This window comes from Phyllobates terribilis, unplaced genomic scaffold, assembly GCF_046119375.1.
Source record: "Phyllobates terribilis strain yellow unplaced genomic scaffold, ASM4611937v1 Scaffold_1__5_contigs__length_1240528914, whole genome shotgun sequence".
Classification (NCBI taxonomy): Eukaryota; Metazoa; Chordata; class Amphibia; order Anura; family Dendrobatidae; genus Phyllobates; species Phyllobates terribilis.
In genome coordinates this window covers 119,377,935-119,405,572 of record NW_027362761.1, presented here as the reverse complement: position 1 = coordinate 119,405,572, position 27,638 = coordinate 119,377,935, and positions in this window count along the sequence as shown.

Genomic DNA, 27,638 nt, shown 5'->3' with positions numbered 1-27,638 from the left:
GGCTGCAATACTATACTGCCAAATTTTTGACAGCTACTTGCAATTGAAATGTGGCCTTTTAGGCTCGTGGAGGCAGAAGCTGTCCACAACCTCATGCCGGCAGCGGCTGGGTATCCATGCTTGGTCCCCAGCCGCCACTATTTCTCCCAATGTCGTCTCGGCCTTCCACAAGCTTGGGTCCCACAAGATTACCCGTAACCTCCCCAGTACACTTAGGTGGGAAGTACCGCCTAACCACAAACACGTGGACCGGTGAATGTGGCCATGGACGGTACGGAGCCAGTTCACATTGAAAATGCAGCCATAGAGTGTCCGGGAACCTTCCCAAACACATTTCGAGCCAGGGCTGCTTCTCGGCACGGTTGGACAGGCCCACCAGAGAATCCTGGGGTGGGCTCTGGATTCTCCATCAGGAGAGTTCATGATAGGCGCAAACTTTGCATCTGCTATGGGGCTCTTGAGTGGGGGAGAAAGGTGGGCTCTCAGAATCAAATACTCAGGTGGGCCCAATGTTTTTCAGTCTGACACTGCTTCTCAGTGACAGTTGTATTTCACCACAGCCATATTCTTTAGCTTGGTGAAAGGACTAGCACACAGGAAAACCGTATCTATTCTGGGTGTCATTTCTCCCAGGAAGTCCTCTAATGCAGCTTGCTGCATAAACAATGGCAGCCCGTCCAATATTAGCTCGCACGTGTCGGTGGTGATTTGACACACAAACATCTTTCTTTGCGCCTTTAATATCATGACTACAGAGTTGGGCAATGGCCTGATCTGAAATGCGGTTTGAGAAATGACATGCATAAGCACATCCAATCCACATTAAAAAAGCAGCCATAGAGTGTCTGGGGACCTTCTCACACACTTTTCTTAGCCAGGGCTGCTTCTCGGCAGAGTTGGAGGGGCCCAACAGAGAACCGGAGACTCCTCCGGTGGGCCCCGGCTTCTCCATCGGGAGATTTTATAGTGCCAAGGTGAGGCCATGATGATGATAGAGGCTACCATCTGCTTAGTTTTCTGTTACTTCGAATGCAAGTGCAAGTATGCAGCCAAAACAGGCTGCAATAGTAAACTGCCAGATTTCTGGGCTGCTGCTTGCACTTGAAATGTGGCCTTTTAGGCTCATGGAGGTGGAAGCTGTCCACAACCTCATGGCGGCGGCAGGGTGTTCATACTCGGTCCCCATCCTCCACTATTTCTCCCGGTGTCGTCTCCGCCTTCCACAAGCACGGGTCCCACAACATTACCCGTGCCCTCCCCAGTGCACTTACAGTGGTGGCCAAAAGTATTGGCAACCCTGCAATTCTGTCAGATAATACTCAGTTTCTTCCTGAAAATGATTGCAATCACAAATTCTTTGGTATTATTATCTTCATTTAATTTGCTTGCAAGGAAAAAACACAAAAGAGAATGAAGCAAAAATCAAATCATTGATCATTTCACACAAAACTCCAAAAATGGGCCAGACAAAAGTATTGGCACCCTCAGCCTAATACTTGGTTGCACAACCTTTAGCCAAAATAACTGCGAACAACCGCTTCCGGTAGCCATCAATGAGTTTCTTACAATGCTCTGCTGGAATTGTAGACCATTCTTCTTTGGCAAACTGCTCCAGGTCCCTGATATTTGAAGGGTGCCTTCTCCAAACTGCCATTTTGAGATCTCTCCACAAGTGTTCTATGGGATTCAGGTCAGGACTCATTGCTGGCCACCTTAGAAGTCTCCAGTGCTTTCTCTCAAACCATTTTATAGTGCTTTTGGAAGTGTGTTTTGGGTCATTGTCCTGCTGGAAGACCCATGACCTCTGAAGGAGACCCAGCTTTCTCGCACTGGGCCCTACATTACGCTGCAAAATTTGTTGGTAGTCTTCAGACTTCATAATGCCATGTACACAGTCAAGCAGTCGAGTGACAGAGGCAGCAAAGCAACCCCAAAACATCAGGGAACCACCGCCATGTTTGACTGTAGGGACCGTGTTCATTTCTTTGAATGCCTCTTTTTTTTTCCTGTACACTCTATGTTGATGCTTTTTCCCAAAAAGCTCTACTTTTGTCTCATCTGACCAGAGAACATTCTTCCAAAACGTTTTAGGCTTTCTCAGGTAAGTTTTGGCAAACACCAGCCTGGCTTTTTTATGTCTCGGGGTAAGAAGTGGGGTCTTCCTGGGTATCCTACCATGCAGTCCCTTTTCATTCATACGCCGACGGATAGTACGGGTTGACACTGTTGTACCCTCGGACTGCAGGGCAGCTTGAACTTGTTTGGATGTTAGTCGAGGTTCTTTATCCACCATCCGCACAATCTTGCATTGAAATCTCTCGTCAATTTTTCTTTTCCGTCCACATCTAGGGAGGTTAGCCACAGTGCCATGGGCTTTAAACTTCTTGATGACACTGCGCACAGAAGACACAGGAACATTCAGGTCTTTGGAGATGGACTTGTAGCCTTGAGATTGCTCATGCTTCCTCACAATTTGGTTTCTCAAGTCCTCAGACAGTTCTTTGGTCTTCTTTCTTTTCTCCATGCTCAATGTGGTACACACAAGGACACAGGACAGAGGTTGAGTCAACTTTAATCCATGTTAACTGTCTGCAAGTGTGATTTAGTTATTGCCAACACCTGTTAGGTGCCACAGGTAAGTTACAGGTGCTGCTAATTACACGAATTAGAGAAGCATTCCATGATTTTTCAAACAGTGCCAATACTTTTGTCCACCCCCTTTTTTAGGTTTGGTGTGGAAATATATCCAATTTGGCTTTAGGACAATTCTTTTTGTGTTTTTTCATTGAAGACAAATTAAATGAAGATAATAATACCAAAGAATTTGTGATTGCAATCATTTTCAGGAAGAAACTGAGTATTATCTGACAGAATTGCAGGGGTGCCAATACTTTTGGCCACCACTGTAGGTGGGAAGTACCGCCTAACCACAAACATGTGGACAGGTGAATGTGGCCAGGGACGGTATGGAGCCAGTCCACATTAAAAATGCAGCCATAGAGTGTCCGGGAACCTTCCCAAACACATTTCTTTGCCAGGGCGGCTTCTTGACAGAGAATCCTAGGGTGGGCCATGGCTTCTCCATCAGGAGAGTTCATGATAGGCGCAAACTTTGCAGCTGCTAAGGGGCTCTTGAGCGGGGGGAGAAAGGTGGCCCCTCAGAATCAATCCTCTGGTGGGTCCAATGTTTTTCAGTCTGACACTGCTTCTCAGTGACAGTTGCATTTCACCACAGCCATATACTTTAGCTCGGTGAAAGGACTGGCATAGAGAGAAACCGTATCTACTCCGGCTGTCATTTCTCCATCACCATCAGGTTCCACCCATTGTCACACACGACCATGCCTGGCTGTATGTTCAGCGGTGAGAGCCACAGATCAGGCTGCAGTGTTACAGCTTTCAACAACTCTGCAGCAGTGGGCGGTTTGTCACCTAAGCTTTAAGCATGTTATCTTCAGCACAGCCTGTTGCCGCTTGGCCAAGGCAGTGCTGAAGTGCTTTCAGCTTGTGACTAATGTGGTCATTTCGAAGATGGATGCTGAACTGGAGGAAGAGGTGTAAGAGCTGAACAATGTGATTACACTGAGGTTAGATTGGCGAGTCTGGTTTTTATACTAAACAAAGATCCTACAGTGTTTTTATTTTTTTTACGTTATTTTTTAAGACAAATGCATTCACCGGGAAATGTCATTTTAACATTTTACATCCTTATCTGGCCATGTGGTATGTGACACAACATCAGACGCATCCTGTTTCATTTATTATGGAAGGACTCTAAGAGTCACAAAGCCTATTTTTACATTGTCATCAGGCGGTCCTTACTGTTCTTAAAGGGCCAGCAGTTGGCCCTCGCTATTGGTAGAGAGTAGTGTTGAGCGAGTATGTTCTGTTCGAGTACGCTCGGGCCGAGCTCCGAGTATTTATAGCTGCTCAGTGATATGCTTGAATCCCTCCCGTGTGCATGATTTGCAACTGTTTGGCAGCTTTATTACATCTGAGGAATGTGTAAGAAATAGACATTCCTCCCATGTAATAAAACTGTCAAACAGTCACAAATCATGCACACGGGAGCGATTCAAACATATCACCGAGCGTCTGTAAATACTCGGAGCTCGGCCCAAGCATACTCGGCGAAAGGGTTAACAGAACATACTCGCTCAACACTAGTAGAGAGCCATCAGCCGGTTATGCTTTGTTGTTCCCATTATTAACGAGTGGGTCTTCTATACTGTTATTGCGTATTCAGTGACTGCAAGGGCTGCCAAAATTTGGGAAAAACCCCACTAACAATTTAATGACACATAGAGCTGTGCCACAGTAACGACATGTTCCCATTAGAAAGGAGAGGGTCTGCTATACAGTTAAAGGATATGCAGTGAGTGCAATGGTTGCCAAAAGGAACTCCAATGCCCCTTACAAGAGAAGTAGAGGTCAGGGGGTCTCCTGAAAACAAGGTTCCCTTTATTAGGAAGTGTGTCTCCGATACTGTTTGCCTATGCAGTGTAGCAATGGCTGCCAAAATTTGGAGGAACTCCAAAGCCCCTTTCAAGAGACGTAGAGGTTGGAGGGCCTCCTGAAAACAATGTTCCCATTATTAGGAAGGTTGTCTCCCATACTGTTTGCCTATGCAGTGAAGCAACGGCTTCCAAAAATTTGGAGGAACTCCAATGTTGATATGGTACATATGGTGGTTATATGGTGGTGGAGGATGAGGATGCAGAGAAGGAGGAGGAAAGAGCAAATAGACAAAATCAGGAAGCATATACCCATGTCTGGGTGTGAGGACAGAGGTGCATGGGAATAGAATTAGACCTCCCCAAAAAAATACTGGATTTGAGTTTATGTTACAATGCTATCATTTGTTGGTGTTGAGAAGTCTGGCCCAATCCAACCCTTGTTCATTTTTATAAGAGTCAGCCTGTCAGTATTTTCAGGCAAATGTGCCTATTGGTTGTAATTAGTGATGAGCGAGCACTAAAATGCTCAGGTGCTCGAAGCTCGGGTCGAGCACATTGGAATACTCGGGTGCTCGACCCGAGCAACGAGCCCAATGTAAGTCTATGGGAAACTCGAGCATTTTTCTGGCGGTCCCCCCCGGCGGTCTGCAGAAGGTCAAAAATTGCCCAAATCGATGGGAACAGTGCTCAATTAAACGTCAGGCAGGTAGAATATATAGGGAGACAGGCAGGCAGGGTATATAGGAGGGTGCATGAAAAACATAGCAGGGCACTTGGAACACACTAGTTCTCTCCTATTTTCATGCACCCGTCTCTTTAAAAAAGCCGGCCCGCAATTCATCAGCGGCATTCACCGGTACCCGATAATTTAGAACAGAAAGAATAGAGCATCACACATAGATTAAATAGATAGAAACATGTCAGTCACATACTGTATATAATAAGTACAGTGATAGTGTTGATTACTGTACTTGTCATTTAGTGTCAAAATAAAGGATTTATTTAAAAAAAAATTGGCGTGGGGTTCCCCGTAATTTTAGTCTCTAGCGGATGTTAAGCAGACAGCTGGGGCAGATGTTTGAAGCCTGGGAAGGGGGTAATACCCACGGAGCTTCCCAGGCTACTAATATCAGCCCCCACCTGAATACCTAGCCTTTACTAGCTATTAAAATGAGGGACCCCCAAAAAAATGATGTGGGGTCCACCTTATTTTAATAGCTAGCAAAGGCTAGGCAGACAGCTGGGGGCTGATATTAATAACCCAGGAAGGGTGCCATGAATATTGGCCCCCTCCCAGGCTAGAAACACCAGCCGTCGGCCGCCCCAGAAATGGCACATCCATAGGATGCGCCAATTCTGGCACTTAGCCTCGCTCTTCCCACTGCCCTGTAGCGGTGGCAGTGGGGTAATAGGGCTGGGGTTGATGTCAGCTTATAATGCCAGCTGACTTCAAGCCCAGGTTAGTAATGGAGAGGCGTCTATAAGACACCCCCATTACTAACCCCATAGTCAAAGTTAAAAAAAAACACAAACACCCAGAATAAAGTCCTTTAATTGAAATAAACACACAATTCTTTAATGTTCTAAATTAAACCATACTTACCATCACGCCTATTCCAGCTGAAGCCAACGATCTCCTGCAATAAAAATAAAATAATAAAGCAACCTCATCCTTACCTTTCAATGGTTCCCAAGACAGCTTCAGCTCTGCTATATTCACATGACAGTCTGGATCGCAGCCGAAAGCTGCCATCCAGCTTGCCATGTCGCAGACACTGAGAAGCGCAGGCATGTTTGCGCTCTTCAGTGTCTGGCTGTGACGGCATCCAGATGAGCCTAGGTCATGTCCAATGAACTCAGCTCACCTCATGCACATAATTAACATCGTGGGAGAATTCTCCTGAGTTGTCCACAGCTCTTCAGTTTTGCGTGGTTTTTCACCTAAGCATATTAGCTTCAGCACAGCCTGTTGCTACTTGGCCGAGCAGTGCTACAGTGCTTCCAGCTTGCAACTGATGTGGTTGTTTCGGAGATGGATGCTGAAGAGGAGGAGGAGCTGTAGAATGTGGGAGCAACCTTGATTGACCCAGGGTCCGCAATCCTTGGCGTCGGGATGACGTGTTACGTCCCAAGGTCCAACTGGGTCCCGGCTTCCACTATATTAACCCAGTGTGCCGTCAGCGAGATGTACCGTCCCTGCCAACAAGCACATGTCCACGTGTCCATGGTTAGGTGGACTTTCCCAGTAATTGCGTTGTTGAGGTCATGTCTAACATTGTGGGACACGTGCTCGTGTAATGTGGGGACGGCACAGTGGGAGAAATAGTGGTGACTGGGGACCGAGTACCGAGGAATGGCCGCCGCCATCAGGTTGCGGAAAGCTTCCGTCTCCACGAGCCTAAAACGCAACATTTCGAACACAAGCATTTGCGAAATGTGTGAAATTAGTAGTGTGGCCTGTGGGGCGTTAGCTTCGTATTTGCGCTTGAGTTCCAAGGCCTGGGGTAGGGACAACTGAACGCTGCGCTGGGACAAGGACGTGCACGTGCTTTCTGATAGTGCTACTTGAGAGTGTGCAATGACAGGTCCAGGTCGGGAGGCATCTTGGCATGCGCCATGTACAGAGGATTGGCTTGCATGCACAACAGTGGAAGAAGCAGTGGTGTCACTGGTAGACACTGTTGCTGGATCCTGGGGTTCGGCCCACTTAGTCGGGTTCTTTGCTGCCATGTGCCTGATCATGCTGGTGGTGGTCAGGCTGCTAGTTTTGCTACCCCTGCTGATACTGGCCTGGCAGGTTGTTCAAATGTCCTTTTTGGGGTTATCGGCAGAGTCTTTAAAAAAAACACACTTGGGAAGACCTAGCAGTTGTACTGGCAACTTCCATCGTGTTGGCATTACGAGGAACGTTTTCCCACCTTGTGTCTGCGGCTACCACACGGCTTCTTCCTTCCTGTTGTGGTGCTATGCCTCCCTCACCTTGTGTGCTGCTGTCCTCGCTCTGTGTGTCCTGTCCCTCTGCCAGGTTGGATCAGTTATCATCCACCACCTCGTCTTCCACTTCCACACCCTGGTCCTCCTCCTGACTTTCTGGCAATTGTGTCTCATCATCATCATCCACTTCTTGCGACAGTAATGGCACTTTACCACCGTCGCCTTCGTGTGACCGTGGCTGCTCCAATATTTGGGCATCACTACACGCGTTCTCCTCTTGACTCGCTTGAAGCTGGCCGGTCGAGAGGCCCGAATATACAAATGGAAAGGTGAATAGCTCTTCTGAGTGTCCAAGTGTGGGATCAGTTGTCTCCGGGCATTCGGCATGGTGGGAGGAAGGAGGATCAGGGTGAGGAATATGCAGTCCATACTCATGGCTACTGAAACTTGACCGTGTGGAAGACAGGGTGGTGGTGGTGGCTAAGTGAGTGGAAGCATTATCTGCTATCCAACCAATAACCTTTTGACACTGCTCTGTGTTCAATGGTGGTGTTCTGCGGTCCCCTATTAATTGGGACAGGAAGGTCAAGTGACAAGATGTGGGTGTTTGTTGTGGCACAATTTCAGCTTGACCACGGCCACGTCCTCGGCCTTTGCATGCACCATCACATCCACTTCCCCGTCCCTTGGCACGCACCTTGCCATTTTAAATGGAGGACAATATTTTCCACGTTCACGAGAAATGGCTGATTTTGGAACGCAGTTATATGTGATACATCTGACAGAGAACCACGATTTTAAATAGCAGACCTGTAATTTACCAATATTATTCTACACGGAGAAGTAGTGTGAATAGCTTCACCGACACTCTGCAGTGGAATAAAAATGGAAGAAATGTATGATTTTTGTACACTATGAGTACCGTGTGATGCCCTTCGGCCTCTGCAATGCTCGCGCCATCTTCCAAGAACTGGTCAACGACATCTTCCGTGACCTTCTTTACTCCTGCGTGGTGGTATACCTGGACGACACCTTGGTCTTCTCTCCGGATCTTCCCACACACCGGAGGGATGTTCGTCAGGTCCTGCTTAGGCTCAGGCAGAACCACCTCTATGCTAAATACGAGAAGTGCCTTTTTGAGCAGACCTCTCTTCCATTCCTGGGCTATGTTATCTCCCAGACAGGCTTGCGAATGGATCCCGAGAAGCTCTCTGCTGTCCTAAAGTGGCCCCATCCGGAGGGCTTGAAGGCGATACAGCGATTCCTGGGCTTCACTAATTACTATCGTCTCTTCATTCCTCACTTCTCGTCTCGGACTGCTCCCACATCTGCGCTCACCCGTAAGGGAGCAAATCCCAAGTATGGCCACCCGAAGCTGAGGAGGCCTTCCTTTCCCTGAAGCAAGCCTTCTCCTCTGCCCCTGTGCTGCACCGTCTGGACTGCAACAAACAGTTCTACCTGGAGGTTGATGCTTCCTCCTCTGGAGCCGGAGCGGTGCTTACCCAAAAGTCTTCATCCGGGAGAATGGTAACCTGCGGCTTTTTCTCCAAAATCTTCTCCTCCTCTGAGCGCAATTACTCCATAGGAGACCGAGAACTGCTGGCCATCAAATTGGCGCTGGAAGAGTGGCGCTATCTGCTTGAAGGGGCTCTATACCCGGTGACCATCTACACGGATCACAAAAACCTGGCATATCTCCAATATGCCCAGAGACTTAATCCACGTCAGGCCCGGTGGTCTTTGTCTTTTGCCCGCTTCGATTTCATCCTTCATTTACGCCCGGCGGACAAGAATGTCTTGATGCCTTGTCCCGATCCTTCCTGTCCTCCGACCAAGAGGAGGAGCCTATGCACATTATCGACCCCTCCAAGGTGATGAATGTGGCCCCCTTGGATTTGACTCATCTTCCACCCGGCAAGATGTTCGTGGCGGCTCCTGACCGTGAGAAGGTTCTTCGCTGGGCTCATTCTTCTAAACTAGCTGGCCATGCCGGCCAAAAGAAGACCTTCCTACTCATTTCCTGGCATTACTGGTGGTCTACCCTGCGTAAGGATGTGGTAGACTTCGTCTCTGCCTGTTCATCTTGTGGCCGCAACAAAGTTCCCAGACACTTACCAGCTGGTCATCTCCTGACGCTTCCCATACCTGTTGCCCCGTAGTAACACATCGCTATGGACTTCATTACCGATCTCCCTGTTTCTGCCGGGTGTACTGTCATTTGGGTGGTCGCGGACTGCTTTTCTAAAATGGCACACTTCATTCCCCTGCCTGGTCTCCCATCTGCATCTGAGCTGGCTAAGGACTTTATCCGCCATATCTTCCGTCTCCATGGCCTACCCCTCCACATCGTGTCGAATCGAGGGGTTCAGTTCACCTCACGCTTCTGGAGAGCCACATGTAAACTGCTGGACGTCACCCTGGATTTCTCCTCCGCTTACCACCCTCAGTCCAATGGTCAAGTGTAGCGGATCAATCAGATCCTTACCAGCTATCTCCGGCACTTTGTTAATGCTCACCATTCTGATTGGGTGGACCTCCTTCCTTGGGCCGAATTCTCTTATAATAACCACGAGATCGAATCCTCTTCCAAGTCCCCGTTCTTTATTGTCTATGGCCAGCACCCCCGGATCCGTTTCCCGTCTCCGCCTCTGTGGACAACCCTGCCGCGCAGTCTCTTGTCAGCGAGTTTTCTACCATTTGGGAGAGTACGAGGTCCGCACTTCTTTAGTCCTCCGAGCGGATGAAGAGATATGCTGATAAGAGACGTCTGGATCCGCCTCAATTCCGTCCGGGAGACAAGGTTTGGCTCTCTTCCAAACATGTACGGCTCAAGACACCCTCCTACAAGTTAGGTCCTCGCTTCATCGGCCCTTTCGAAATCCTCAGGTAAATTAATCCAGTGGCCTACAAATTAAAACTCCCGGCCACCTTACAGATTCCCAACTCATTCCTCGTATCTCTCCTCAAACCCGTTGTCTTTAACTCTTTTTCCAACAATCCAGGTACTCCCCCTGCTCCGGTATCCGCTGAAGACGTCTTTGAGGTAGAGAGTATTCTGGCCACCAAGAGGGTAAGAGGAAAGACCTTTTTTCTGGTAAATTGGAAGGGGTTTGGTCCTGAGGAGAGAACTTGGGAACCCAGGGAGAACATCAATGCCCCGCTTCTCCTTGAAAAATTTCTTTCTGGCCTAAAAAACAGGGGGCCTAAAGGGGGGTACTGTAGCATCGGAGTCTCTGCCCCTTGCTAGGCAGAGACGCCATCCCTCTCACCTCCCCGCTCCTGGTGTGGCGTCCTCCAGCGCTTCTCTCCCCGCTGCTTCCGGCACGAGCTCCTTCCCCGGCAGTGTGCTTAGGGCGCGCGCGTACGCGCTCCCCCTCTCTTAAAGGGACCGCACGCGCCATCCTAAGGAGTTCCCGGCCAATTGCCGGAGAACCTCCCATATATAAGGCACCTCCTCCAAAATGGAGGTGCCCGAGCAAAGTTGTTTGCACTGTGTCTGATCTTTGCTTCAGCCCTCAGGTCCCGCTGCTAGCCTGACTCCTCGTCCTGCCTGCCAGCCTGTTATCTGCCCGTTACCTGCCGAGCCTGCCAGCCTGCTCACCTGGAGCGCTCACCTGTTACCTGCCTGTTACCTGCTTTGTCTATCAATCCGCTCACCTAGGAGCATCCGCCTGCCTTGTCTGTCAGACTGCTCACCTGGGAGCATCCGCCTGTTATCTGCTGTGTCCGTCAGCCCGCTCACCTGGGAGCGCCCACCAGTTACCTGCCAGTTACCTGCCTCGTCTGTCTGCCCGCTCATCTGGGAGCACCCGCCTGTTTCCTGCCAGCCTGCCTGGAGACCCTGCCGTCACTTGCTGTGACCACCTTCCTGCTAAACCTAAAGACTGCTACTTGTCCTGCTATCACGAACTGTGACCACCTTCCTGGTAAGCCTAAAGACTGCTACTTGCCCTGCTATCACGAACTGTGACCACCTGTCAGCTACCAGAGACTTCCGCCTGCTTGCCGTGTCCATCCGTCATACCGGTCAGTTCCAGCCACCTGACCCGTGGGAGCCACCTGCTCTCTTACAAGGTCGTCCCCAGAGTAGCACCTGGTCCCTCTGCCCGGATCCTCTCTGGTCACGGAGTCGTTAGCCGCCGTCTGACCAGGATCGGTTCGAGTTGATACTTAGTCACGCCCCTCTGGGTCCCTCCTTGCACCTCGGCACAGAGGTTTCACCACTCGGACCCGTAACAGTTTACATCTTATATTGTATTTTAATGTAGATATTTATGAAGGGTTTAGGTCTTGGCTAATCTTGGAATATATTTTTGTGTATTGACATGATAAAGAAATGCGGAAACTTCTAAAGTGAAAATTTTACTTATCTACTTGCATTGTGACTAAGAATTTATGCATGTCCTTGGAGAATTTGCCATACACACATATGTTTCTGATACTTGCTTAGTTTGACTTGTGTTATTTTATTGGGTGAGTTATGTGTTTATTCTTTTCAGCAAAACAAGCTGTTCTCAAAAAGTCCTTTTTGTTAACGTATACAGAATAATGAATGGTAAAATACTTTGACAGAGTTACAATTTGCAGATTCTGGATAAATATTTGCAAGTACTCATATGTCTACTGCTATACAAATGACGAGCCTGTTGCGTTTAATGGAAAGCACAATTTGTTTTAAAAATGTTTGATTTACTGAATGTGGGATTATTTTTGTATCTGCAAAATTCCAGCTTAGTTTGTATGAAATTAGAGTTGAGAAAATAAATCAATAAAATAAACAATTTTTCATAGGCATTTTTAACACATTAATGTAAACTTTGACATTCAAATTCTGTGGGTGATGATGAAAGTGGATGAAGTGCAACCATGTAGATGATCATAAAAGTGCTCAGGTTCCCAGAGTGAAGTAGTTTTGTCTTCACCATTGTTTTAACTATTTTTATGCTGTTTTATTTTGCCTCTTATGCAACAAATCTACTACTAGATTTTGTATTATTGCACCCTAAAAGGTATAGCCCGCATCCAAGTGACAGATGTTGAAGGTATGAGGACACCTCAGCTACAGTGGTGGCCAAAAGTATTGGCACCCCTTCAATTCTGTCAGATAATACTCAGTTTCTTCCTGAACATGATTGCAATCACAAATTCTTTGGTATTATTATCTTCATTTAATTTGCTTGCAAGGAAAAACACAAAAGAGAATGAAGCAAAAATCAAATCATTGATCATTTCACACAAAACTCCAAAAATGGGCCAGACAAAAGTATTGGCACCCTCAGCCTAATACTTGGTTGCACAACCTTTAGCCAAAATAACTGCGAACAACCGCTTCCGGTAACCATCAATGAGTTTCTTACAATGCTCTGCTGGAATTGTAGACCATTCTTCTTTGGCAAACTGCTCCAGGTCCCTGATATTTGAAGGGTGCCTTCTCCAAACTGCCATTTTGAGATCTCTCCACAGGTGTTCTATGGGATTCAGGTCTGGACTCATTGCTGGCCACCTTAGAAGTCTCCAGTGCTTTCTCTCAAACCATTTTATAGTGCTTTGGAAGTGTGTTTTGGGTCATTGTCCTGCTGGAAGACCCATGACCTCTGAGGGAGACCCAGCTTTCTCACACTGGGCCCTACATTATGCTGCAAAATTTGTTTGTAGTCTTCAGACTTCATAATGCCATGCACAGGGTCAAGCAGTCCAGTGCCAGAGGCAGCAAAGCAACCCCAAAACATCAGGGAACCTCCGCCATGTTTGACTGTAGGGACCATGTTATTTTCTTTGAATGCCTCTTTTTTTTCCTGTACACTCTATGTTGATGCTTTTTCCCAAAAAGCTCTACTTTTGTCTCATCTGACCAGAGAACATTCTTCCAAAATGTTTTAGGCTTTCTCAGGTAAGTTTTGGCAAACTCCAGCCTGGCTTTTTTATGTCTCGGGGTAAGAAGTGGGGTCTTCCTTGGTATCCTACCATACAGTCCCTTTTCATTCAGACGCCGACGGATAGTATGGGTCCACACTGTTGTACCCTCGGACTGCAGGGCAGCTTGAACTTGTTTGGATGTTAGTCGAGGTTCTTTATCCACCATCTGCACAATCTTGAGTTGAAATCTCTCGTCAATTTTTCTTTTCCGTCCATCCACATCTAGGGAGGTTAGCCACAGTGCCATGGGCTTTAAACTTCTTGATGACACTGCGCAAGGAAGACACAGGAACATTCAGGTCTTTGGAGATGGACTTGTAGCCTTGAGATTGCTCATGCTTCCTCACAATTTGGTTTCTCAAGTCCTCAGACAGTTCTTTGGTCTTCTTTCTTTTCTCCATGCTCAATGTGGTACACACAAGGACACAGGACAGAGGTTGAGTCAACTTTAATCCATGTTAACTGGCTGCAAGTGTGATTTAGTTATTGCCAACACCTGTTAGGTGCCACAGGTAAGTTACAGATGCTGTTAATTACACGAATTAGAGAAGCATCACATGATTTTTCAAACAGTGCCAATACTTTTGTCCACACCCTTTTTTAGGTTTGGTGTGGAATTATATCCAATTTAGCTTTAGGACAATTCTTTTTGTGTTTTTTCATTGAAGACAAATTAAATGAAGATAATAATACCAAAGAATTTGTGATTGCAATCATTTTCAGGAAGAAACTGAGTATTATCTGACAGAATTGCAGGGGTGCCAATACTTTTGGCCACCACTGTATCTTCATCAGATATAACAGCTACAATTAAACTGGAGGCCTTCAAATGATTCACAGTTCTGCACTTTGTCGTTGTCCAAATGCCTTCTTCTTAATTGCCTGGCATGCATACATATAAAACGACTTCATGTTTGTGTTAGCGCTATGGTAGGATTAGGTGTTGGGCACACACCGTGCTCCTGCAGTGTACCTCATCTGTGCATTAAGTAAAGCCACGGCATGTAATTACAATAATGAAAAAGAATACCGCTTTATGGTTGGATTCCTAAAAATACACATACCAGCTGCAGCTGAAAAATAAACAGATCCAGAAGCAGGATTTTCCATATTATGCACTGCCAGGCCTGATGTGGAAGCACAACGGTTGTGGTGTCAGTGTGGTGAAGTTAAACTTTCCCTTAGTTGTTTTGTTTGTGCACGTCAAGTAAGTCCTGGATTAGTTTGATCCTCTAAACAGAGTCTTATTCATCTATCCATTTATTATACTATATGAAACGCATATATTTTACAGATTACTCTTTCTTTACCATCTAAACGCCTCTACAAACACTACACATGGGAAAGCGGTCTTTCAATTGGAGGCGGCTGATGGACAGGTCTGGTCACAGGAGCTCTGTCCATCCCCTTTCATGATGTCTGCCTTTTACTAGAAGCAGCATGGTGGCTCAGTGGTTAACACTGTAGCCTTGCAGCACTGAGACCCTGGGATAAAACCCGAGGACAACATGTGCAAGGAGTTTATATGTTCTCCCTGTGTTTACATGAGTTTCTTCAGGGTACTGAGATTTTTCCCCACATGCCAAAGACATACTATTAGAGAATTTAGATTGTGAGCCCCCAATGGGGACAGTCATGATGACGTATGTAAAGTATCAAGGAAATTAATTGCGCTAAACGAAGGCTTAGGGGTGATCTTATTACTATGTACAAGTATATGAGGGGACAGTACAAAGACCTTTCTACTGATCTTTTTACTCTGAGGCCTGAGACGGGGGACAAGGGGGCATCTTCTACGTCTGGAGGAAAGAAGGTTTAATCATAATCACAGACGCGGATTCTTTACTGTAAGAGCAGTGAGACTATGGAACTCTCTGCCGCATGATGTTGTAATGAGTGATTCACTACTGAAATTTAAGAAGGGTCTGGATACCTTTCTTGAAAAGTATAATATTACAGGTTATATAAACTAAATTCCTTGATAGGGTGATGATCCAGGGAACTAGTCTGATTACCATATGTGGAGTCAGGAAGGAATTTTTTTCCCCAATGTGGAGCTTAGTATTTGCCACATGGGTTTTTTTTTGCCTTCCTCTGGATCAACATGTTAGGCTATGGGTCGAACTAGATGGACTTAGTTTTTAAGGTTGAAGGAAGACTGTTACTATGTTACTATATAATCAAGTAAAAAATATATATATATATACAGTTATATGAAAAAGTTTGGGCACCCCTATTAATCTTAAGCTTAATGTTTTATAAAAATTGGTGTTTTTGCAACAGCTATTTCAGTTTGATATATGTAATAACTGTTGGACACAGTAATGTTTCTGCCTTGAAATTAGGTTTATTGTACTAACAGAAAATGTGCAATCTGCATTCAAACAAAATTTGACAGGTGCATAAGTATGGGCACCTCACCAGAAAAGTGACATTAATATTTAGTAGATCCTCCTTTTGCAAAAATAACAGCCTCTAGTCGCTTCCTGTAGCTTTTAATTAGTTCCTGGATCCTGGATGAAGGTATTTTTGACCATTCCTCTTTACAAAACAATTCCAGTTCAGTTAAGTTTGATGGTCGCCGAGCATGGACAGCCCTCTTCAAATGATCCCACAGATGTTCAATGATATTCAGGTCTGGGGACTGGGATGGCCATTCCAGAACATTGTAATTGTTCCTCTGCATGAATGCCTGAGTAGATTTGGAGCAGTGTTTTGGATCATTGTCTTGCTGAAAGATCCATCCCCTGCGTAATTTGAACTTTGTCACTGATTCTTGAACATTATTGTCAGGAATCTGCTGATACTGAGTGGAATCCATGCGTCCCTCAACTTTAACAAGATTCCCGGTGCCGGCATTGGCCACACAGTCCCAAAGCATGATGGAACCTACACCAAATTTTACTGTGGGTAGCAAGTGTTTTTCTTGGAATGCTGTGTTTTTTTGTCGCCATGCATAACGCCTTTTTGTATGACCAAACAACTCAATCTTGGTTTCATCAGTCCACAGGACCTTCTTCCAAAACGAAATTGGCTTCTGCAAATGTGCTTTTGCATACCTCAGCCGACTCTGTTTGTGGCGTGCTTGCAGAAACGGCTTCTTTCGCATCACTCTCCCATACAGCTTCTCCTTGTGCAAAGTGCGTTTTATAGTTGACCGATGCACAGTGACACCATCTGCAGCAAGTTGATGCTGCAGCTCTCTGGAGGTGGTCTGAGGATTGTCCTTGACTGATCTCACCATTCTTCTTCTCTGCCTTTCTGATGTTTTTCTTGGCCTGCCATTTCTGGTCTTAACAAGAACTGTCCCTGTGTTCTTCCCTTTCCTTACTATGTTCCTCACAGTGGAAACTAACAGGTTAAATCTCTGAGACAGCTTTTTGTATCCTTCCCCTGAACAACTATGTTGAATAATCTTTGTTTCCAGATCATTTGACAGTTGTTTTGAGGAGCCCATGATGCCACTCTTCAGAGGAGATTCAAACAGGAGAACAACTTGCAAGTGGCCACTTTAAGTAGCTTTTCTCATGATTGCATACACCTGGCTATGAAGTTCAAAGCTCAATGAGGTTACAAAACCAAAAAAAGTGCTTTAGTAAGTCAGTAAAAAGTAAGTAGGAGTATTTAAAACAAGAAAATGATAAAGGTGCCCATACTTATGCACCTGTCAAATTTTGTTTGAATGCAGATTGCACATTTTCTGTTAATACAATAAACCTCATTTCAAGGCAGAAACATTACTGTGTCCAACAGTTATTACATATATCAAACCGAAATAGCTGTTGCAAAAACACCAATTTTTCTAAAACATTAAGCTTAAGATTAATAGGGGTGCCCAAACTTTTTCATATAACTGTATATATATACAGTACAGACCAAAAGTTTGGACACACCTTCTCATTTAAAGATTTTTCTGTATTTTCATGACTATGAAAATTGTACATTCACACTGAAGGCATCAAAACTATGAATTAACACATGTGGAATTATATACTTAACAAAAAAGTGTGAAACAACTGAAAATATGTCTTATATTCTAGGTTCTTCAAAGTAGCCACCTTTTGCTTTGATGACTGCTTTGCACACTCTTGGCATTCTCTTGATGAGCTTCAAGAGGTAGTCACCGGAAATGGTCTTCCAACAATCTTGAAGGAGTTCCCAGAGATTCTTAGCACATGTTGGCCCTTTTGCCTTCACTCTGCGGTCCAGCTCACCCCAAACCATCTCGATTGGATTCAGGTCTGGTGACTTTGGAGGCCAGGTCATCTGGCGTAGCACCCCATCAGTCTCCTTCTTGGTCCAATAGCCCTTACACAGCCTGAAGGTGTGTTTGGGGTCATTGTCCTGTTGAAAAATAAATGATGGTCCAACTAAACGCAAACCGGATGGAATAGCATGCCGCTGCAAGATGCTGTGGTAGCCATGATGGTTCAGTATGCCTTCAATTTTGAATGAATCCCCAACAGTGTCACCAGCAAAGCACCCCCACACCATCACACCTCCTCCTCCATGCTTCACGGTGGGAACCAGGCATGTATAGTTCATCCGTTCACCTTTTCTTCGTCGCACAAAGACGCAGTGGTTGGAACCAAAGATCTCAAATTTGGACTCATCAGACCAAAGCACAGATTTCCACTGGTCTAATGTCCATTTCTTGTGTTCTTTAGCCCAAACAAGACTCTTCTGCTTGTTGCCTGTCCTTAGCAGTGGTTTCTTAGCAGCTATTTTACCATAAAGGCCTGCTGCACAAAGTCTCCTCTTAACAGTTGTTGCAGAGATGTGTCTGCTGCTAGAACTCTGTGTGGCATTGACCTGGTCTCTAATCTGAGCTGCTGTTAACCTGCGATTTCTGAGGCTGGTGACTCGGATAAACTTATCCTCAGAAGCAGAGGTGACTCTTGGTCTTCCTTTCCTGGGGCGGTCCTCATGTGAGCCAGTTTCTTTGTAGCACTTGATGGTTTTTGCAACTGCACTTGGGGACACTTTCAAAGTTTTCCCAATTTTTCGAACTGACTGACCTTCATTTCTTAAAGTAATGGGGGCCACTCGTTTTTCTTTACTTAGCGGCTTTTTTCTTGCCATAATACAAATGCTAACAGTCAATTCAGTAGGACTATCAGCTGTGTATCCACCAGACTTCTGCACAACACAACTGATGGTCCCAACCCCTTCTGTAAGGCAAGAAATCCCACTTATTAAACCTGACAGGGCACACCTGTGAAGTGAAAACCATTTCCGGTGACTACCTCTAGCTCAGGGTTCCCCAACTCCAGTCCTCAAGGCCCACCAACAGGTCATGTTTTCAGGATTTCCTTAGTATTGCACAGGCAATAATTCCATCACCTGCACAGGCAATAATTCCATCACCTGTGCAATACTAAGGAAATCCTGAAAACATGACCTGTTGGTGGGCCTTGAGGACTGGAGTTGGGGAACCCTGCTCTAGCTCATCAAGAGAATGCCAAGAGTGTGCAAAGCAGTCATCAAAGCAAAAGGTGGCTACTTTGAAGAACCTAGAATATAAGACATATTTTCAGTTGTTTCACACTTTTTTGTTAAATATATAATTCCACATGTGTTAATTCATAGTTTTGATGCCTTCAGTGTGAATGCACAATTTTCAAAGTCATGAAAATACAGAAAAATCTTTAAATGAGAAGGTGTGTCCAAACTTTTGGTCTGTACTGTATATATACTTGCTTGGGCTAAAGAACACAAGGAATGGACATTAGACCAGTGGAAATCTTTGCTTTGGTCTGATGAGTCCAAATTTGAGGTCTTTGGTTTCAAACACCATGTCTTTGTGCGAACGCAGAAAAGGTGAACAGATGGACTCTACATGCCTGGTTCTCACCATGAAGCATGGAGGAGGAGGTGTGATGGTGTGGGGGTGCTTTGCTGGTGACACTGTTGGGGATTTATTCAAAATTGAAGGCATACTGAACCAGCATGGCTACCACAGCATCTTGCAGAGACATGCTATTCCATCCGGTTTGCGTTTAGTTTGACCATCATTTATTTTTAAACAGGACAATGACCCGAAACATTGACCAAGAAGGAGACTGATGGGGTGCTACGCCAGATGACCTGGCCTCCATAGTCACCAGACCTGAACCCAATCGAGATGGTTTGGGGTGAGCTGGACCGCAGAGTGAAGGCAAAAGGGCCAACAAGTGCTAAGCATCTCTGTGAACTCCTTAAAGATTGTTGGAAGACCATTTCAGGTGACAACCTCTTGAAGCTTTTTAAGAGAATGCCAAGAGTGTGCAAAGCAGTCATCAAAGCAAAAGGTGGCTACTTTGAAGAACCTAGAATATAAAACATATTTTCAGTTGTTTCACACTTTATTTGTTAAGTATATAATTCCACATGTGTTAATTCATAGTTTTGATGCCTACAGTGTGACTGTACAATTTTCATAGTCATGAAAATACAGAAAAATCTTTAAATGAGAAGGTGTGTCCAAACTTTTGGTCTGTACTGTATATTAGATGACTTTAATTATTACTACTAATTAATGTTTTTGAAAATATTGTTCACAATTCAATACAATTTTTCAATAGCTCAACATACATAATGCTGTACATCTTAAGGACGTTTCGTGCATCTGGGACTATGAACCACTTAAATAAAAAATGTTGGATCTTTTTCAAATGAGGTATGTTATTGTATTTTAACAGGATTGAAGCCAGTCAAAATATAGCAACAGTTATGACTAGTTCGGCAATAAGGAAAGCCTGGGATTTCCCATACCAAGTATTATGTTTAAAAAAAAACAAGAGTAGGGGAAATCATTTTGTTGATTTTAATCACACAGTGAAGTCCCTGTGATAGCAGTAACACGTTAAAATACTCATTGGCGTATGATACATTACATTGCAGTCTAAATTACTGTAGTAATAGTTTATTTTTTCACTATTTTTTTTTTAAATGACATCTGTAAACTGAATGTTCCTTCCATACAATGTTTGCCTATAGGATTAAACATTATAGGGAACCTTTCACATTGGATAACGCTATTTACCTGCAGATTTAGGGTTAATTTGCAGTTACATAGAATTAGAAAGGTGCTCAGCCACAGAACTGTAAGTGCAGACTCCAGGAGAAAATAAACCTTATTCGGGTTGGGAGCTGCCACCTTTCAGTTATACAGGCGTACCGGTGCAGCTACAGTCATCACTTGCAACACTGTGAGCCGCGACTGTAAGTACATTGTATGGTAAAAAGAATTCAAAAATTCAACTCGTCCCACAAAAAAGTCAATGTGAATGGTAAAATAAAAAAGCAATAGCTGGAGGAAGAAAATGAAAAAACAGATGTTCAAAAACAACAAATTGTCCTGTCATGAAGGGGTTAAACATAACATGCTAGTTTCCTGGAGCCATCACTAGAGGGAGCAGAGCAGCTCACCATATACTGGGGTATTATTCAATGAATAACGGTATGCAGTAAGCTCATAAGCTCAGCAGGTAGCTAGCATGTTATGTTTTATATGAATGTCTAGGTACTGTGTCAGAGAAATAGAACTATAAGAACTAAAAATACAAGAATGGAAACTTACTTTAAGGAAATAATCATACATGGGAGATTATCTCAAAGGACGTATGTAGATAATGAACCACTATATCTGCATTCTGTGAATTTTAATATATACTGTATACCATGGCCGTGCTAAGAGCTGCATTGCCCATATACCATCTCCATAACATTTTATTTGTTTTCACAAATAATAGTATTCTATAGTACATATATAACAGGTCTATGAAGTGCCCACATAACACAGTGTCCCAGCACCAGGTTTACAAATTAAAGCAACAATCTGATTGGCTGCTATAGAGAATCACTGTACTTTGCCCTTGTGGTAGTTCTGATATTTTTCTCCATATTTCCTATGTATGTTGAATGGAGACTACTGCACCAACGTTTAGCTCTTACATCAACTATGATCAGGTCATGATGCTGAAGATTCCCATAAATATGGAGCAAAGCCCTCAGTATCTTGATTGGGCTCGTTGACTACCTTATCAGTAAGGATTGTGCCGATTCTACCCCACGAGATGATGTTGAAGGACTATCACCAGAAATTCAACACCATATATTTTTTTTCCCTATAGATATAACCTCCCTCCAGAAGAGCCTGACCGCGGTCCACTCCCCCCTCTTGATTGAAGACATGAGCACATTTGGCTGGACCAAGTATATATTTGTATAGGGTAAAGGATGAGGAAAGAATAGTTGTCAGCTTCTGAGGGTGCATGGACATCTTAAAAAACAGGCCTCCTACTTGTGTATCTTGAACTGTACCTGAATGAATATTCATCTTGAATGAATCAGTGGAGATGCCAGCTCCTATGTATAATTATCACCGGACTGGAAATAGATTTGCTTTTATTAATTCATAATGATTAAAGAACTACCGGAGGGGTCATTTTGACCCTTTTGCTATTTATTTTTTCTATAATTTCTAAAATTTTAACAAATGAGTTCTGAGTTTTTGTGACTTTTATTTATTCATGGTAGTGTATATTTTAGGACACAAAAATGAATTGTAATTTTTTCAGGGGCCAGGATTTTACAATTCATACCTATAAGTACTGAAGGGGTCAATTTGACCCCATACATAAAAGTAGTAGTAGGCAAGTCACCTAATATTACAGAGTACAGAAAATCACAGTGCTTCTCCCTAGTTGTAGAGTGTAATTGTGTCTTTGCATATCAGGGATGATTCAGCATTTTGTTTTGTCTAAACTTGTCTGAACATGTTTGATCCATGTCTCTTCTAGCGATTTCTGTCTGCACTTCAGTAGCAAACATTATAGTTGAAGCTACAACTCTGCATGTTTGTACAGTGTCGTTTTATTACTTCTGCGATCTTACAAGTCCCTTTTTGCGACGTATATTTGAAGCATGAGTAAGCAGAGGGGTCTGACAAGTGATAAAATTTTGAAATGTCTTCAGAATTTATCTGAAAATGAGTCAGAAGAAGAAAATCAGGAACAAATAAACTCATAGTCTGATGAAGAATATTTTCCTCATGATATTTCCGAAGAATCAGATTCAAGCAGTTAACAGTGTTATAATTGACGATACCGAAGATTCTGGAGAGGATCATGGACTTCCTACTACGTCAACAAGATGTACGGCCACACCTCAATTGCGGAGAGGTAGAGGAAGAGGGACCCAACAACAATATTTTGGATACGGAGGGAGAAAGAAAGGTACAGTGGACATTCCACCTGCTGTGGGTCATAAAGAGACTTGTCGCGATGGAACTGTGTGGGAAGTTGTCCCAATTGCTTCTGCATCTACTGGCCGACTGTCCCAACAAAACATTCTACAAGAAACAGCTGGACCCACCCCTTATGCCAAACGGGAGATCATCAATGGGAATGTATCAAGTGCATGGAGGTTGCTAATTAATGAACCTATACTTCGCCACATAAAAAAGTGTACAGAAATGGAGGCTCATCAGAAACTTGAAGATGATAAATGGACATTTTCTCTAATCGACCTTGATGCATTTACTGCAATATTATATGCGAGGGGCGCATATAATGCAAATGGTCTTTCTGTAAAAACCTTGTGGTCAAGTACTTGGGGTCCTCGCTTCTTTCAAGACACTATGCCGAGAAGTAGGTTCAAAGAATTGATGCGATTTGTACGATTTGACATCAAATCCACCCGATATGATGCATTGAAGAATGACAAGTTTGCTTTATTTTCTGAAGTGTGGAATTGCTTCATTGGAAATTGTATACTGTGTTACAAACCTGGACAAAACCTGACAGTTGATGAACAGCTTTTTCCAACTAAATCAAGATGTCCTTTCACCCAATATATAGCCAATAAGCCCGACAAATTTGGAATAAAATTCTGGCTGGTAGCTGACGTAGAATCCAAATACCTCTGCAACGGGTTTCCATATTTGGGAAAAGATGAACACCGACCGGCTGATCGGTCTCTTGCACAATACATTGTTCTCAAACTAATGGATCCATTTTTGAACAAGGGAAGAAATGTTACTACAGATAATTTTTTCACTTCATTAAAACTTGCCAATACACTGAAAGCCAAGAGAACAAGCATTGTGGGAACGATGAACCGTGCAAGAAAAGAGATTCCATCTTTGGCAAAAAACCTACGAACAAATACATAGGAGACTACTCTGATGAAGAATGGTGACATCACTCTTACAGTTTACCAAGGTAAACCAAATAAGAATGTCATTTTGCTCAGTAGTCTTCACCCAGATGTAGCAGTTGGAAACGACAAGAAAAAAAAAGCGGAAACAGTAAAATTTTACAATAAAACAAAGGTTGGAGTGGACACAGTAGACCAGATGGCTCGAAAAGTACACCACAAAATCTGGAAGCCGCCGATGGCCTGTTCAGGTGTTTTGTAATGTACTTGATTTAGCAGCCATAAACGCAACAATACTGTATAAAACAGCAACTGGGAGTCAAATTAGCAGACGGGAGTTCATTCTTCAGCTGGCATTAGACCTTCGCAAGAATTATTTGGACTCAATAAGTGGCCCATCATCCGCAACGTCTGAACCACAAACAAAAAGACAAGAAATCCGCAAGCGTCGAAAATGTGGAGTTGGAAGATGCAACGAAAACAAAAAAATTAAAACTTGTGCAAGCTGTAACAAACCAGTTTGTGGAAAATGCACTGGGAAAGTGAAAGAAAGTACTGTTTGTGTTAACTGTTGGACACCGCATGCTATGACCATGTAAAAGGAAAATGCGTTTAAACTGCTGTACTTGATCTTAACACTGTTCCTACTAAGTTAAAATAAATGTTCTTTAATTTGTTGGCAAAAAAAAGTTATTTTTACTCCAGAGTCAGTACTTTTGAATGGGGGTCAAAATGACCCCTAATGGTAGTTATAGGTATTATGAAACATGTGGTAGTTCTAGTGTTAAAAGATGAATTTCTTCCCCAAATCTTAGCGTCATTCACCGGAGAACAAAAAATGTAAAAGTAAAATAAATAATTAAAACCACAAGTTTTCCTAAATTTTGATTTGCCACCTGTCCAAAGAAGTCGAGAGAACTGTAACTATGTTTCAGATGAGAACAAATAATAATCTGCTCGGTTACGGCCTAACAAATAGAAGACACTTTCGGGCAATGACGAGCCCTTCCTTTATTTCAGTCTGATACATATTGAATGTGTCTCATGCTTGTCTGGCACAGTAATTTGGCAATAGAAAGCCCTTAATACCAGAAAGAAGAAAAGAACTAAAGATAAAAAAATAAACTAGAGTAACGAAAAAAAAAAAACGTGTAAAACAGTTGAGGTATAAAGAGAACTTTTAGTGTCTCTTAAATCTGTCATGGATATCTGAATCCTTCATAAATGTTCAATGATTATATTAATGTTTTTGGAAATCAACTCTCAGAAAGATGGCAAAATATAAAAGGCAGTATGAAATACACAAATCCCAGAATTTTCATTGCAAGCTATTTCATTTTGAGCTGTGGTTTTCATTAGTGTGGTTATGTGGAACCAAATGCCCCGAAAAAGAACTGGCAGAAGGATACACATGTTTTCTGGCTTTCTTAAGACAGCAAAAGGAAGTAAAATTGTGTTGATTCACTTCACTAGCTTTTCTATGACTCATAGATATTTCATAAAAAAATACAGTTTGCAAATAAAATAATGATATTTTTTTCTGTCTCCATAATATAATGGAAGGAAATAGATATTTGTGACACTTTTCCAAATATATTACAGGATTTACTCTAAAGCTGGCCATACTCATTAGATTAAGACAGCGCTCTGGGGAAAATGTTTTCATTTTGCTTCCTTCATAATAAAGATGCTGTACAAAGTGCTGGTGTGAATATCCTCATTGAAAGGGACTTACTGTCACGACCGCTATGGGGCCCATGAGCTGCACCATTCAGCCTATGCATCTGAGACCGACTCAGCACAGGAGGCGAGATGAAGTCAATGGATTGCACCGGCTGTGGGGTGAAGCAGACATTGGGGGAATGGCAGAAGGTGAGTAGTTTGTACATTTTTATTTTCATCACTTGTGGAAGGCATGATTCATTTTAGGGTCATCATACTGTGTGTGTGGGGAGCAGCAAAAATTTCAAACTGTATGGGGGTCCTCATACTGAATGGGGTGTTGTGGGAGCCTTTATACTGAGTGGGGCACTGTTGTGGTCATCATATTGTGTGTGGAGCCCTCATACTGCCTGTTGATGCCATGAGAGACATCATATTATGTGTGGGGAATCTCATACTGTGTGGTGGCTCTGGGGACCCTTATACTCCTATGACAGATACCATACTGCATGTGATGCTGTGGGGACCCTCATAGTGCCAGTGTGGGCTGTGGGAACCATCAAACTGTTTATAGGAGGTTGTGGTGCCATCATGCTATATATAGAGGAACTGTTGGGTCATCATTATGCAATATACCATATTTTTGGGACTATAAGACACACCTTACCATAAGGCGCACCCCAGGTTTAGTCAGCGGAAAGTAGAAAAAAAACGTTTTTTCCTATTAATTAAAAATTCCCTGGTGGGGTAAAGTGCAGGGGTCATTATCACAAATTTTAATGTACTAAGGTACAATAGGGAGGTAATAAACCTATTGTTAGTGTCTCTCTGCAGTGTTATACACACAACACAGCTCTGCTACATGCACATATACACACATACAAACAGCTCTGCTACATGCACATAGCAACACACACAGCTCTGCTACATGCATATATACACATACAAACAGCTCTGCTACATTCACATAGCAACACACACACAGCTCTGCTACATGCACATGTACATAAAGAGCTCTGATACATTTACATGTACATACACAGCTCTGCTACATGCACATAACGACACACAGCTCTGCTACACGCACATATGCACACACAGCTCCACTACATACACATAACGACACACAGGTCTGCTACATGCACATAACACATATAGCTCTGCTGCATGAACATATATACACAGCTCTGCTGCATGCATGTGTGGCACCCCAGGGGTCTGGTTTCCACAGTAACGGCAATGTTATGTCTGAGAGCAGGTGGGAGGTCTCTTGGTCAGGGATCCTGTGCATGCCACACCTCCTGCCCAGTCCTGGGAGGGGAAGAACTTCCCCTATATAAACCTAGGGCTGAGGCAGGGTTAGTGAGTAGAGAAGAAGTAGAGACAGAGAAGAGAAGCAGATATAGGAAAAGAACATCAGGAACTCTGTGGGCGCAGTGCTACAAGGAGTCAGGGGCTGGCAGCTGCAGAGCTCGCCCTGACTGAGGAGCTATCACCGGACCCGGAGTCCGAGGCTGTGGGGACTAACTCTTATCCAGCAGCAGAAACCGACCGGCAGGGGATTTCAGGTCCTCTGGCCAAGAAACCCGAAGGCACGGTCACACGCGTGGGACCAGCACCGCCGTCGTGGAGCGGAAGCTGCTAGAAGGCCCCGAGTCACCGGCCATACGGGTGAGCACCACACGGTACACTCAGGGACGTGGGCTACTTATACCCGCCTCTAGCAAGGTAGCCAGAAGAGTACAGTTAGTTTGGGAGGCCTACAACTCCGCCTGGCCAGGGGAGATCCCATCTGCTCAAGGACTGACCAGGCCCCAATCGCTAGCAGTACTCCGGGAGGGTCTATCTTTGTCACCAGTAAAGACCCTGAACTACACCGTACCGTCTCCGAGTGGTTCCTGCTACCCCCATCATCCACGTCGGCTGCCCTGAGGCCATACCCCTCCCGTTGGGGGTGATACTATCACGCTGCACAATCCTACCACCGGCCTCAGCGGTCTGCCCTGCAGCGGCAGCTCCTTCGCTGCATTCAACGGGTGGCGTAGTCGTACAACATCTACCGCTAATACAGCGCCACTTAGTCTGTCTCCCTGGGCACGGACCGGGTCACCGCCACGAGACTACAACCCTCAACAGATCCGGCTCCGGGTAAGCTCCCGCGTGCGCAACGCTGCGCGACACAGGCCCAGGGGTGCGTCACATGCACATAAAGACACACAAATAGCTCTACTGAATGCACATAGACACATACATAATAGTTCTGCTGCATGCACATAAAGCAACACACACACATAAACACTATACATTACAACATCCTTCAGTTCCTGATCGGGACCTGTACAGATGCGGCAGGAGTTGAGCATTTGCAGGACCTTCCACTTGATTAAGTCAAGCACCTTTCAAGTCATGTGATCAGTCACATGACCTGAAAGGTGGTAGAATTACTGGTGCAGAAGGTCCTGCCGCTGCTCAGGTAGCTTCCTCTCCTGCTCTGCACCGATCACATAGATTAGTACAGAGCAGGAGGAG